General features: G+C 38.1%; 1 protein-coding gene and 1 long non-coding RNA gene across 6 annotated transcripts in view; one reads left to right on the top strand and one right to left on the bottom strand.

The window, feature by feature from the left end:
* Positions 1 to 3,440: 3,440 nt before the first annotated feature.
* Positions 3,441 to 15,485, top strand: part of TSHZ3 (teashirt zinc finger homeobox 3) — a 214,436-nt gene continuing 202,391 nt past the window's right edge. For all 5 annotated transcript variants that reach the window (XR_014947527.1, XR_014947528.1, XR_014947529.1 and 2 more), the window contains exons 1-5: positions 3,441 to 3,704; positions 4,280 to 4,367; positions 5,829 to 5,909; positions 9,211 to 9,268; positions 10,784 to 10,841. The gene's annotated coding sequence lies outside the window, so the exon portion shown is untranslated. The remainder of the gene's footprint in view (positions 3,705 to 4,279; positions 4,368 to 5,828; positions 5,910 to 9,210; positions 9,269 to 10,783; positions 10,842 to 15,485) is intronic.
* LOC146760560 (uncharacterized) lies at positions 3,916 to 14,752 on the bottom strand. Its single transcript, XR_014947532.1, has 2 exons — positions 14,647 to 14,752; positions 3,916 to 5,733 (listed from the first exon to the last, which is right to left on the bottom strand). It is a non-coding gene; the product is annotated as an uncharacterized LOC146760560 (long non-coding RNA).

Genomic DNA, 15,485 nt, shown 5'->3' with positions numbered 1-15,485 from the left:
GCAATGTCTATCAGCTCCTTTTCAGTTAGATTTAGAATTTTTACAGATGTCTTTTTTCAGATAGTATCAGTGACGTTCCTGTACTATTGTTATTCTGTAACTGAGCATTTGCAGTTAGTGCAGGTATTTACAGTTGTGCTTGTTGAACTGTAGCTGTGAGGTTAAGAAAGACTTATTTTAGGTGGGACCAAAATTGATTGATTTGCAGTGACTTTGGTGTTTTTTTTCTTCTATCTCAGTTACTGTCTTGATCATTGTAACTGCTGAAATTCAGAATAGATGGTAAATTGAAGACCTGATTTTTTGCTTGGTATTTAAAATAGTCTTAACCTGTGGTACTCAACAAACTAGGAGTTTTAACTTGGTCTTTTCGGACATCCTGACAATGCTGAATGGAGGAGTCTTGTATGAGAAGGTCAATTCAAGGGATAATGCTAGTTTCTAAATCTCCTGTTTGTGATGGTAGTTCTTCTCTAATCAAAGTACCATTCTTTTGTTGTTTTCTTTTCAACATCTTTTCTTGTTGCATTCTGTTCTAGAGACTGAAGCAAATTTTGGGAAGTGCTCATTAACTTTTGGACGTTTCACTTCCTCACCCTATCAGAGTAACCAAGCTCTTCCTCTGTCAATGCTTGTTTTGAGCAATTGTCTAAGATCACACTCTATCTGTTAATATAACTCACTACAATGCAGTTTTAAGGCCTCTAATTTTAGTCTTCTATTATGCAGCTTTTCAACTGTACATCTGTCATCTTTGGCTATTAGAAATTCTAAATTTCAGCATTCAAAGTGCTAATCTCTGCTAGTAGTATTTCATTAATGCTTTGTGGTGTAATATTTCATTGTACGCAAAAGTCAAGAGACATTGCAGAATGAAAAGTGCTGTATAAGTTTTATTGTGTTGTCTGCTTCTTGCCTGCTATGTAGCAGCAGTGCTTGCTTCCTGTTGATTTTCCAGCAGTGAAAATTAGAGATATTTTTCTTACAGGTAAAATAATTAGTGGTTTAGGTGAAAATGAATACGATTTATCTGTGTTCAGTGATGCAGAGTATCAGCCTGGTTTTTTTTAACCATATTGTCAGTTTCTGGTGGTTACAAAAACAGATTATTCAGAATTTCATCCTTTTCACAATAAATTAGCACATTAGGATTTATGATCTGGAATCTCCATTGCACACATGGTAGGCTAGAGTAAGCATATTATCTCAGAAAGCCCTGACATCTTCTGAAAATATTAAATGTTTCAGAGACTGTAAGAAGCGAATTCAAACTGAAGGTAAGCACTTAAATCAGCAGTATTTTATGTGTGGGTTTCATATTGTCAGTGATGCCCTCTCAATATGTTCACCTGAAATAAGTAACATAACAAGTCTTTACATCTGAATTTCTTTAAATTCTTCCCTGCATACCATATTACATCTCCCGAAGGCAGAATCCCAATGTTCTTTTCTTTTTCAGTTTCTTATTATTTAAATGAGGGGCTTTAATTCTCTTACAAAAGCATCCTGATGGCTCTTGTGCTTTCAGTTTTTAACTGGAGAAATTTTTACTCTAACTCTACAAAGCATTATATATGTATTTTAATGTTGGTATAAAAAGGAAGTTCCCCACCTCCACCAGCAACACCTGCATTCTATAGAGAATGGAGCTCCTGCAGTGAGCACCTAAATACACATGGTTCTGCATTCTTAATCTAGAATAAGGTCCCTTTCTCTGATTATTCTAGTCTAGAAAAAAAAACCAACTAAATGTGGTAACTAATCATAGAATTGCTCAGGTTGGAAAGGGCCTTCAAGATCATCAAGGCCAACTGCAGTACCAAACTCTACAAGTGCTCTGTTCATATTTCATGACAGTTGACTTCAAAAACTGTTGAGCGAACTTCCCTAGGAAAAAAAAACAAACAAACCGAGCTAAATGTTCTTTAAGACTTAGCATGGAAATATTGTAGCAAATCTGAATAAAATACAGTTCAGGCCCAATTTTTGCCTAGTATGTTTGTGTGAAACAGAGTTCAGACACATCTACATCCCATCAAATTGGGCTTCTAGAAATCAATGCAAGGAACAATCCCATGTCACAGAATGCATTTTAATTTTCCCCGCAATTAAAGCAGTTCTGCTTTATTTCGGAGCAAAAACTAAGCTTTGGCAATGTGGTGAAACATTAGAGAACACTCCTCAAATTAGTTACAGAAACTGAATGCCAGGGCAAATTAGAAAGAGGCAGGAGGGGGGTGAAATATTTTATTTTAAAAATACTCTATAGAGACAGGCAGTAAATTAGCAAGTGAGCTTTCACAGTTATTCATGGAAACACGTTTGAAAAATACGTGGGGTTGGTTTGTTTATAATTTGGCAGAATTTTCCAGTGTTTTGTCAGTTTTCTACAGGCCTCTGTGCAGAGGACTCATTGGGAGGATCACCAGAAATCTTTGAGGAAGACTCCAGAAAGTATGAACCAAATATGGAGGAATGCAGCTGAAATGGCAGTGGAAGGCAACAGACTCAAAGCCAGGCATTTCTTCTGAAAATCCTTCCATTTTAAAAGCATGTATTTGAGTAGTAGGTATGTGAAGTGGGTCTAAGTAAAGGGATCCAATGATCTACCTGCATCTAGTCCTGGGTATTTCAAAAGCTGCAGCTAAAAGTGCAACCCAAACTTCCCATGCATTTACAGCAGGTGGTATTAATTTGTGTCATTTAGATTAATAGCAGTTGTTGTTTAACAATAGCTGTTGATAAACTAGCTTTGCTATAACAATATGCAAATACTGCATTGAAACTGAGGGGGATGGGATAGGACATGACAGCCAAATGCCTCCACCCTGTATTTATATATATATATATATATATATATATATATATATATATATATATATATATTACGTCTGTCCACGCACAGAAATGATAACTTCAGTATGTTTATTAGGAGTAGTGAAAAACAGCCACTTGCAAATTAAGGGAAACAACAACAGATTGGAGCTGTATATATATATATTTTTTTTACTTCCAACCACAGTGCAAGTGTTAGAAAGGAGAGGGAAGCTTTATTGGGAAATATATTGGTTTTTATTTCAGTAAATGCTTCTGGCTCAAAGGTGCCCATAGATTAACCTGGTAATTGGTGAGAAGTAGAAGGGCATGTGCTGGCAGAAGAGAAAGAGAGCTGTGAAAGGCTCTGTCCTTAGGACCTGTCTATCTTTCTGTTTGTAATAAAAGTAAGAGAAAAAAGAAGCGGTGTTATCAGTACACTTCTGCAAGTGAATTAGCTAGCACAGATTTGATAAAGCTTATAAACCCTCTAGAGCAATCGTGACAGTTTGCTGGCTTGGGCTTTGTCTGCTGCCAGTTACTCCTTGCTAGTGGCACTCTTTATTTATGCTTCAGTACCACGTTATCCTCTGGGCTTCAAACAGAAGGGACCTGTCTGTAAGTGTTTTGGTTGTGGTGTTAAAAAATAAGAGTGCAGCAAAACACATGCAACAGTGCCCAAGATCCGTTTCAGCCAGTTTCCCTTTCTCGTGGTATTGTTTCCCTGCGACTGTTGGGTACGCATTGATTGTGGCTGAGGTGGTGTATGTCTGGCTTCCACTAGAGAGTGTCACAGAGTTATGTGAAAGAGTGAAAAAATCCAAATGGATGCATCATCTGCTCTGTTGTAGGCAAAATGCAAACTGGCGTGACCTCAAAACAGTAGACAGGTATGTCTCTGCGTATGTTTTCCATTTCCTATCACTGCCCATTTGTCCTTCACTGTACAGCTAAAAAATGAACATAATTCAGGAGGCAGATGCATTTTTATACATGCTAGTTTTTATCCACTTGACAGTGTGTGCGCATTAACGTTATGATAACATGTCATCTGATATTTTTTCTTCTCTTGTGTTCTCAAAGTAAATATATACTTCAAAATGTTAGCATAATTTTTTATTATCAAATGCATTGTGTTCTTAGCACAAAGTGTTGGTAAACAGTAGTCTAGATTTTGAACCAGCATATGTAAAATTCTGCATGTGGGAATCCTGGAAGGAAGAGGTTTCAGTTGCAGTCCATTAGCAAACTCTCATCTCTGGACTGAAGATGTATATGCATAAGTAGGGAAATTGAAAAGTGTTGTTAGGTAGTCAGAAAGCTTCCAAAGGGATCTCTGGACAAGGAGCTACAGTAATACCATTAGATGGGTATGAAAAGAAAAAGAATGATTTAAAAGTGAGGACAATAGGAACACCCAGAATGCATCAAGTAATTTTTTATTCCCTCTGATTTCACATTGTAGTGCAAACACTGTAAGTCTGATTTTTCAGACATGGCATGTTCCTGGATAACTCCCATTACTTTGTTCAACTGAAGGATTACTCATGAAGGTAATTTATTTAAAAAAATGTTAAATGTGAGTGCTGCACTGACCACTGTGGTGCCAAAAGCCAAGATTTAGTTCTTAAAGTTGGTGAGCTCCCTGAATTTCCAGGTTTGTGGTCCATGGGCAATGTCTGATATACATCATTGTCCTTCTGCTTTAATTAATATATTATGTCTGTGGACAGCAGTGAGGTTGAGAGAACCTGTCAGTTGTTCCCATCTTGTCCTCACATCCAGGCTTCTTCAGAAAGCCCTAGATTACTGGGGATGAGTTGTAAAAGCTCTGGAAAACTCAAGGACAGAAGAAGCAGGTCCGGTTGGGCTGAAAATCTTTACTTCTTTATCTTTTCCTTGAGAATTCAAAGAGATAAAGAGCTGCATAAAGGGGACTAAGTATTTATCAGTGGTACCAGCAGTTGTTAATAGACCACAGACAAAAGGTGTCTCAAGGACCTGAGGGATAAAAAGACATTTTTCATGAAGTTCGGACAAAGTAGGTAGCTCAGCGAGAGCAATTATGTCAGATCCTCCTATGGTGAGGTGAGCAGTAAGGTAGGCTTGTAATGTCATTAAGAAACCATTAGGAACTGAAAGTTAAAGATCCTGTGATACATCTTTATAAGGTTACGTGTACTTTTCTGTGACAGCCTCAGAGTCAGTTCTTAAAAACTTTTGGTTTGTTTTATCTATTTAATTTCTGTAGTCAGCTCTCCTCTGTATTTCCACTCTTCCTACTGGAAAGGAAAAGAAGAAAAAGTGATGCCATCAAATCTATCTGTTTTAGTTAAAATCACTCATATTGGAAGGTGCTGCAGATCCTTCGAGTGTGCAAAAATGTGTTTGGGACGTCTTGAAATTTTTGCTGTTAATTCTGTTTGCAACATGCGTATGTTGGAGCAAGAGAGGTTTTCTGTTGTTGTCTGGCGCTCCTTGTCACATTAAGGGAGATGTATGCCTTGTGGACAAGTAAAAAGCTATCTGAAATAAATTTAAGACCTTTAAAAATTTCTGTTGAGTGGGTCTCAAACAGTGGTATTTATTAATTTCTTCATTCAGTGAGAAGTGTGAAATTACCTCTCCCCAGTGTCAGGAAAAATCACAACTGGAAAAACTGGAGGACCAAGTAAAGAACTTGTTTTCTCTTCCCAGCCTCTCTGCTTCTCTTAATGATTATTTTGTAAGTGCATTAGTATGGATAATAGTAAAAAATGCAAATAATCTCTTGGTTCAGACTTCCAATGGCAGTTGGAGATGCTACTCTCCAGTCCAGCTCTTGCTTCTCAATCTGTCCATCTTCTATGGTAACTGAGAAGATGAAGGAAATCCCAAATGTTTTTTTTTGTTGTTGTTGTTGTTGGTTTTTTTCTTTTCCTAAAAATGAATGGGGAAAGTAAACAGATGAGCTTTTCAAAGATGAATGCTATTCTTTTACTTTATGAAACACTTTTGTTTCTACTATTTTCCAGAATATATTATGTCATTTGCACTATCATTGTTACAGGAGGATGGAGGAGGTTTCTGCAGTCTGTCAATCTCTCACTGCTAAGGTGTGACCTCTTTATCTCAGTTTACCCTTTATAGTTGGAATTGAAATGCATCTTGTATGAACTTCTATGAGAATGTTTGATTAATGTTTGAGAGCCATGAGACCCCTTAATGAGTGGGTCTTTGTGAAAGTGAAGGTATATTTGTTATTAACTGGGTGGCTGTACTGCATGTGTGGCATCTTCTCATAAATAGTACCCTAAAGAAAAAAAGAAAAATATGACTAGAAATATTGTAAGGAGCTTTTGGATAAGAATTGCTACCTCATTACTGAACAGAAGTAACTTTGAAAGATGGCTTATGCAGCCATACTATGTGCTCTTTTATAGGATGAGGGATTTCTAACAGTCAACAGAATTCCTTCCTGACGACCTGGAGAGAGTGTGATCTAACTCTTTCAAGTTAATCATGAACCACAGAGCAAGCACTGAGTAAACTGATAGCATAAATTGAAAGGTCACAGCCTGCATTGAGAGAAAGGCTGCGGTACTTCCCACTTGAAAGAGACATGACAAATCATTTTGCTCTCTGTCATAGAAGTATAGGTGACCGAGGGCAAGAGCATGCTCAATTAGAGCTGAGCAGAAAGGACAGGGTGCCTCAACATGCAGCTCTCACATCCTCATCAGTCCTCTGCCTTTGGCAGGTAGTGAGTGCAGTCTCAGCTCGTATCAAGGCTGTTCTCACTCCCTCCCTTTGGCTGTGCTGCTTGAAGATGTCGAGGATGCAGCAGCTGTGGTACACTGTGGGATCCATGGTGGTATGACTTCCCTGTGCACCAGTGTGTACTGGAAGAACCTCTGTGAGGAATAGGTTTCAGAAATGTCTTTATTCTCCCGGAGAGTTCTCATTGGATCTAAGGATTCCCAAGGCCTTGCATTCAGTGTAGCATGGATAGACACGTGTGTCTGCTTGGCACATGCTGGGACCACAGAAAATGGAGATCAGACATATTAAAATCCAAAGTACATTAGAATTTAGTCACGCTAGCAGAATTTGTAAGTTAAAGAGAGTGTGCCTGTATAGGGATGAGAAATAATGGAATTCATGATTCAGTGCAAGAAAGCAGCAAAGGCTTAAAGCCAGGAAGCATGTTTGTCTGTTCCCTTTTCATTATTTTGCCTGAAAGATCTCTTTGTGCCAGGTATTGTTTGTCCTCCAGTCATTAGAGCTACTCGTTTGAACAGGAATAGATATGTAGAAGCATATTCATGCTGTACATTTTAGGGCAGGTGAACACTAAATTTACCTCAAAGTATTTTAAATGTCAGATAAGATTAACCATCCACTAATCTATCTAACAGTTCACCAGAAGTTCTGCTCCCTGGCAAGGCTTTCGCACAACAGACAAGGCAACTCCTGGGCTGCCTGGTACTTGGTTAGCGGAGGGCACTGTTGGGTGATGGAACCACTTACACACAGTGGGCTGTTCCACACAACATTTTTCATGATGAACAGCAAACTCTGCCCAACACGGGTTAACATGACTAGAGGAGAATGAATTGGATTTTGGAGACGAAAAGTGACTCCCTGTTTAGAACAAGCCTTAACACCTTGACAGAGAAGTCAAATCAATTAGATTTTCATGAGACACAGCAAAGCATATGTTTACTCAGAGTTGTCTCCAAATCCCAGGAGAAATCTGAATTGGAACCCATATTAAAAAAGCCATCTGGGAGTATCTCGCACCAGACACCTTTGTGTGAGGAAATCTTTGTGTTGGCCTAAGAAAGATCTCTCATCACAATTGACCTTGGGAGCTAATTAATATCCTGGAAAAAAAGGTTATATCTGCCCGTTAAAGTATAAGCAGGTGCTGGTATTATTTTCTTAGCAGAGACTTATGTTTAGATATATTTGGATATATTAGCTATAGATATATTTTAGATATATTTTGGAGAAGCATAAAAGCTTGAATTTGGGAAGAAAATATTATCAGATATCAAAAAGAGCTGTGGGCTACTTTAAAAATTGCAGTAAGGTGAATCCCACTGCAAGATGCAGTGGCACAAAAATTCACAGATATGGAAGTTTGTGCTGCTCCAGATCAGTGAGGGAAACAAGCCCTAAACTGTATTGGTTTGCCAGAGATCGTTGGGTTCAGTGCAGCGTGGGCAGGGAAGGGAGTCAGCCTGCAGCCTTTGTCTGCTGCTGCTTGGGGAGGACCTGGGGTCCTGTCATCTGCTGTCCAAGGGCTGTGCTATCCAGCCACGTCCTCCAGCTCCAGCACAGATTTCCCACCCTGCATCCAAATAAAACGAAGTCAGCTTTGACTCTGCAAAATGTCGATGAATTCTTCAGAGTAAATCAGCCCTGTCAGCCTGATGTGGAACTGTCACCTACTTGTGACATAATATAATATGAAATGATATTGAACAACATGCGTTTGGCACTAAATTGTTAGCGGGTTTTAGCTTTGACAGCAGCAAGTTTATTGCTTTAATCCCAAGGTCTTTTAACCCTCTTTGACATAAATTGAGGTTGGCTTTTGTGAGAAAACTCCACTTCACTCTCTCTTCCTTTACCTAAAACTGCTTTTAACAATTTATGCTCATACATCAGACACTCATTTTGAGTGACAAAAAGAAAAAAGATCTATTAGAACAGAAGGAAAAAAGGGTCAATTTAGGTTAAGCAGTGTATGTCTCTTTTGGTAGGCATGTCACAGCTTTCTTCAGGTGAATATGAATTTTAAGTTGTAATGTAGTGTATTGCGGTAGGAAAAAAAAACAAATCTTTAACAAGAAGGGTGAGCAAGGGCTGCAGGTGAAAGGCTGATAGTCTGCAACAAGACTATTCATCCCATTCTTGATGGACTTTAATATATTCCTCAGTCCATCTGAAACTTTTCTTAGAAGATCAAAGGATTTTCTTCTTTTTCCAGACACTGCAGAGTCTGGTTTGCTGAGGGTTGTATGTGGAAATACAGATTTATAGAAATGATAGTATATATGCACACAGTTTTGCTGAAGCGTAGCTGGCTGATAGCACAGAATTTAATATTTCACTTCTTTTTGAGACATCTTGTTTAGTTTTATAAGTACAGATTGTCATCTGTGCTCTGATAATCTAGTCACAGAAATGCATCATATATGAACTCTATCAGCAATAACATGGGACACTTATCACCCATGTTTTTCTATCCTCAATTACTATACAGTGCTTGTAGTGCTGTTTGAAATCAGTTTTTAATTACATTTAAAGCTCAGTTGAATCTGCCCTTGAACTGTTAATAATGGAGAGCGAGCATGCTCTGCATCTTTGCAAAAAAAATTTTAAAATCTTTTCTTTGTTCTTGCATAGGAAACAGTGCATTATTGATCTGCTTTCATTTTAACGAGAAGAGTATGGAAATATAAGGGTAAGAAAACTTGTGCTTCTTTCCAAATGTGAGTATTTTTGAAGCTTTTATAAATTGCTTTTTTTTCTCTCTGCCAGGGATCAGATGCTTAATGATTTTTCTGTTTCTCTTATTTTGTGTAATCTTTGTTATTCATGTTATTGTACTGTTATTATCTATCGCTTGCTTATAGCAATTTTACTACCAGCCAGTGTTTAATATGTAAACCAATTGTTCCACGAGCAACAAAACTGATGCAATCTGTGATTTATGGATTTTATTCTTGTTCTCCTTATACCTCCACCTATCATAGTAACATTTCCTCTGTGGTTTTCTGTGTCCCTTTTACTCCAACACTTTCAAATTCCTCTTCAACCCTTGCTCCCCTCTTCCAACTTTTCTACCATAATAACATCAGCTGACTACCAAATTTCCATTGTACCCCTCAGTCTTCCTTCATCATCTTCTGTTCCCTCTCTGCTCTACTCCTGCAGGAGCTTGGCTGGGGTGTCTCTCACCATCTATGAGGTCACTGGATGAGGGCTGATGAAGATTGTGCTCTTTCTTCTTTGTCCTTCCTCTTAGATGTCCTTTGGTTTTCACGCAGGAAATACACAGCTTCTAAAATGCAAATGCTTGTTTCTCTATAACAAAAGGCAGTAATTTCCTAGTCAGGCTTTGGTGCTTCAGAGTGATTACACCAGAGAATAGCACCGTGCCTCTGGCAGAAGTTCTCCAAAAGATTCTGTACCACCACAGTGCTCCTCTGCAGAGAGCACAGGAGCTGGGTTCCACCTGCATTCCTCTGACTCTTCAAGCATTTGGTACTGGCAGCCCTTGTAGTTTCCCTCCTTTGGTTACAGTTCTAAGTATAAATTTCATGTCATCTCCAAATCCTGACAGAATGAAATTTGGGGAATTGGGAAAATGGGGTCAGCGTATGAATTGTGCTCTTGTCCATGGCAATAAAAAGCACTATCACTGGGCATTCAGCAGCTGAACTACCCTCATGTTGTTTGTATTTTTATGGATGCTGTTATAACTATAGTCAAGTATGATTTAACTTTAAAAGGGATGCTGTAACATTGTTCAAGTCCAGAACTGCCATAATCTTTTGTGGTAAATCTTTCAGATTTTATCCAGCTTTTACTTAATAAAAAAAGAAAAGAAAGGTAATGTGATGAAATAGTAATAGAATCTAGAGAAGCTGCATTTTCAAATACTTGCCTATCTGTCTTTTTTATTTAGATTTGCATATGTGCAAACATTTTTGAGTGTGCTGGTCTGATATCTTGTTGCATCAAATGAGCACCTCATATAAAATGCAGAGATCATTTGGTAATTTAATTCCTTCAAATGCTACTCTTATGCATTTTGAGGTTTTTGTTGCTTACGCATTTCAGTAGCATGATTACCTTCTAACTATCACGAATGTGCAAGTTGCATTTGCTTTTAAAATCTGATTCACAATAATTAAGGCTACGTTTGTTTTAACCATTAAATATATTCAAAATCAATATCTTATTTTGATTCTAGATGCTCTTGTGGTCCAGAGCAGAAGATGAAGGCTGGTTTGTGCTTTGTCACTAATGTGGTATGAGGCCTTAGCTGACTTGTGTAGTTTTTCTCAATCTTTTTACTTATCTGTAATTTCCTGTCTCTTGTTTGTTTTATTTCATTTGTAGAAAAGCTTTAGATACTTGTGTGGAAATTGCTGTGTAAGCATTATTTGCTATTTGGTCTCAAAGTGGACATTTGCTGTCGCTGTCATAGGAGTAACTCTTTTAATGTGTTTTATAAATAAATAACCCACATTACTGGATAATTGGGGATGGCTATGAAATTAAATAATTTGGCTCAGCACAGATATGATCTTTTAGATAAAATGTTTAATAAGGATCTCAAAAGTTTTATAATGCAGTACAGGAGAGTGTAATCATGACTATAAACATACCCTGGCTCCTCATTTCTCAGCGTTTCTGTCTTGGAAAAAAACTGCAAGCAAGAGTAAAAGATCCTTCATTCCTTCAAGGCATTCCCTGAGGGCTTGCCTGCCCTAAATAATTATACAGCTTTAAAACAGTTGTCAGCCACTGCTGGCAGGACTGCTACCTCTCACGACAGCATCCGGAATGTTGTGATAGCGGCTGCTCATCTCTGAGCTGTGGCTTTGGGGGGTGACCCTGTGAGAGGGTCTGAGATGTCTTCTTGCATGAATGGGAGTTTCAGGCTCCTTGTGGTTGATAACAACATCTTGAAAATGTAAACTGTAAAGAATCCAACTTCCAGGAGGGTACATCCTCCCTCTCCACGCAGACACAATATTTATTACTTCTAGAAATCCCTAGCATTTTTAAAGACAAACCTCTCAATTTAGCTGTGGCTTGTTTTGAGTCACTGTTGACTGTTTGGGACCAGATTTTTGCTGCACCTGGCCACAGTGCTAGAGGAAAGTGTCATAAGAGCCCTTTTTTATCTTTCTTCTACTTGCTCTGTTGGTGTTGGTATGGCAGCAAGAATGGCTGCTGCCCATTGCTACTCACTGTCCTGTGCTGTTGTCTGCAGCCACCACAAACAAACTGACACTGGAGGGGGTCGAGGTGATGTGACTTTGCCCTGCTCCTGTAGGGGCTCTTATTCTTTTCTTCAGTGATGTCTGTATTATTAAAAGTGTGACTTTAAGTAGGATCTGTTTTAAATCTGTAGCAGCCGATCTGGGAAACCACATCTCCATTTACTTATCCTACATACAGGTAGGGCTGGTTAATGTGGACGTAAAACTGATAAGAACTGTCAAGACTTGATGCTGAATTATCCAAATTAAAGTATATTTGTAAATGGTTTAGTTAAACAGAGTTTGGAAGAATTTTAAAAGGGGGGGGGAACAACACAAAAGAATGCAAACCATTTGGCCTTGTCTTTTGGTACCGTCCAGGCCATCTCTGATTCCTTCTATTCCAGCTGCTCCAACATTAATGCTTAACTCAGGAGGAGAAAAACAAAAGGGCCCATGAAACCAAAATGGCAAACTGTACTTGTTGTTTTATCTTACCGGGGAAGCCTTTTGGTAGTGCATCTTTTACTTTGAGGTTGTGTAGGGAGAATATATGCTTGAAATTTAAGTTCAGCCTCTCATTTGTATTTCCTATCTCTTCCTTATCTACTTAGCTGATCAGGAATATTTTCCTGCTGCTACTGATAGCAGGGTTATGGAGAGCTACTTCAATATTTGGTTCAAGGAAATAATCTTACCTCATTTTTGCCCTGGGTTTTTATTCCATATAATATTTAGCCTGGAAACTAAGGCATGTTTTTAGGCAAGTTCAAGTAGGTAGATTACTTTGTGTAAATAAATTAGGTTTCAGAGCATCTCTGGTAGGAGGCGGCTGTGGAGAGTGATTGTTGCTTTTATTCCTAGTTCAGGAATTTGTCTGCACAGAATATTTCAGGATGAAAAATTAATTGACTCATTTAATTCCAAGCTAAAGATGAACATTTTCTTTTATGTCATCTCTCTCCCTTTCTTTGATGGCCCTGTCATCAATAATCCCACCTCTGACTGGACCACAGGACCTTCAGTAGGCTAGAGATATTTAAGTTGAAGAGGCTTCAGGATGTAGTCCTTAATGGGAAGAAGGATATATTGCATCTTCCCATACTCCGCTGAACCAGAGCTTCTGGCACTGCTGGGATTGATTATGTTTGCACAGCGTCACTGTGGTGCAGTGTGGATATACGACACTGTGTGTAGGACCAGAATGGCCATGCTCCTAAAGAGCCTGTTAAATAACTACATAATTAATCATTCCTTGGATTAGAAACGAGACAGAACAAAGAGAGTTTTTTCTCTTTAGCTTTTTACATTGGCTCATGGCTTATCTGGTCAGAACCTGGGCGCAGCCAAATAGGTGGAATCTGATCCTAAGTCTAAGTGTCTCTGTTCTGAAAATGGGAGCAAATGACTTCTTATACAACCTTGCTTTCACTGGGAAGTGCCAGGGAGTAGCTAGTGTCATATCCCTGGTCAGCTTATCAGAGAAGTTGTTCTGCATACAGTGCAAATGTACTGTAAGGTTTTTCAAAATTCTTAAGGCTTTGTTATTTCCTAACTATTATTTTTAATTTTTATATCATTTTTATATAACTAAATTATTTTATATACTAATTTAAATCTATATATTAAAAGCACATTTATGAATGCTCTATTTTTTTAATGTAAGAGAACAGAATTATTAGTACTGTAACACAGTAAAAAAAAATAGTACCAGGGCTGATAAACAACAAAGAATGTAGGATGAAAAAGCGTGACAAGAAAGGAGGAGATAGAAGTATTAAAAAGTATTGTAGATAGAGAACTGTTGACTGCTACTCTTGTAAATATTTCAAAATATAGATCCAATGTTTTATGGGTCACTAAAACTACTGTAAATACACCAGCTGAATCCCAAATACATCATTCTCAATTCCCGACAAAGACAATACAGTGCAGCTGTAATACACCCTTCGTCATCCCTTTCAGACTTGGGTTTAGCCTCAGAGCAAGATGACTGCAGATAGAGTATTTAACCATGGGAAATAAAAAGGAAGAAAGCATAAGAAACCCAAGCCTGTTCACAAGCTTTCTACATAGTATATAGTAAAGCATTAGATCCCTGCGATCTTGAACTTTTTCTTGCACACTGTAAAAACTTCTCCTAGTAGTTTGAAAGCTAATTTTCTGCCTTAAGCTTTGTGCAAATTCAGAAGAAATTATTCCTAGTGTTCATAGTGTATGGACTTATTTTTGAGTCCGTATAGTACTTTGAGGTACTTACAGATCTATTCATATTCATTCTTGGAGGGAAAGTGTGCAAACACCAATGGATCCCACCTCTTAGTGGGTTCATTGCATGAGGTTTGCTGTAGTGCAGTGACAAAATACAAGTAATTAATCTGTTCTGTTTATTTTTGTTGAGCCAAAAATATGCTGGTGTTAGAGATTAATTTCCCAGACTGCAGTTATGATACAGATTCTTATAGTGCATGGGTCCTTTAGATTGAGTCTAAAGAAGTTTCTCCTATATTCAAAGTAACTCTCCAATGTCTTTTCTCAGCTCCTACAGAGAACAATGATGTTGGTTCACAAAAGGCAATTTGATCAAGCAGAACAAATAATGTTTGAAAAAGTACAACTGCTCATTTCCTCAATCTCTCCTGACTCCCCACATCTCCACTCCACAAATCCTAGTCTATGACCAGTGTTAGCAGAGGAACTGTAAGAACTTTTGTCTCAATGTGACACTCATTAGTATGCCCACTTAGACTAGCTCTGCCCATTCCCAAAAGTGATTGGCTCCAACTCACTGATATTTATACATTTTTGTCTTAAATCTCAGCAAGGAAAAAGTTTACTTACTTACCTGTGCAGGTTTTCCATGTTTCCTGACTAAGCACGGGCTTTTCTATGGTTTCAGCCTTCATGTTCAACAAACCGGCTCTGCCATCAGTCAGTTCCTGTAGGGGAATAGAGGGGGAGGAGGCAAGCAGGGGCTTGGGAGAGTAAGCAGAGAGGCTGTTGTCTTCTGTTTTCCTGCAGGGTTTGTCTAACAGCTAACAGGATTAATGAAACACCTGGCATAGATGGCAATTAAGTATTTTGCTGCTGAGGCTGAAAACTACATAAGGAAAAAGTTAAACACAAAAACAAAGAGCCACAACTTCTGTGGCACAGTTTTGTCAACAAAGAATCCTATTGTCTAATTATGGTCATGATATTTTATAACAAGTAATGTTCAAGATTTTTTCATCTATATCAGAATATTCAATTATGCTATTTACAGAACTGTTTTTAATTTTCTGGTACAAGAATATATATAATTTATAATTATAAAGGATTTTCACTGTGGCAGATGGGCACTTTTAATGTGTAGAGAGATTCAGAGAGATAATGTGAGGGGCTGGTGATTAACATCACCTGTGCCATGCTATTCTGTGACTTGATCATGCCCATCTTCCCCTAGTTGTAAAAACATGGAGTGGGTTACTGACTGTACTATTGCTTTGAAGGCCACTACCAAGATAACAACAGTACTGAAAGAGATATTTGAGTGCATTTGAGTTTTATTTTTTTCCACAAAAACTTTTTTATTTATTAAGGGTAAACTCAGATTCAAACAATTAATCTGTGCTAAAAGCTTGGAAACAAACTACTGTTGCACAATTGTTAGCAATCAGACACAGGAAAGCAGTGGAAAGCTAT

Source organism: Coturnix japonica, chromosome 6, assembly GCF_054131305.1.
Source record: "Coturnix japonica strain WE chromosome 6, WE-NBRP24, whole genome shotgun sequence".
NCBI classification, from domain to species: Eukaryota; Metazoa; Chordata; class Aves; order Galliformes; family Phasianidae; genus Coturnix; species Coturnix japonica.
The sequence above is the reverse complement of the archived record's forward strand: the minus strand, read 5'-3'. Positions and strand labels throughout refer to the sequence as shown.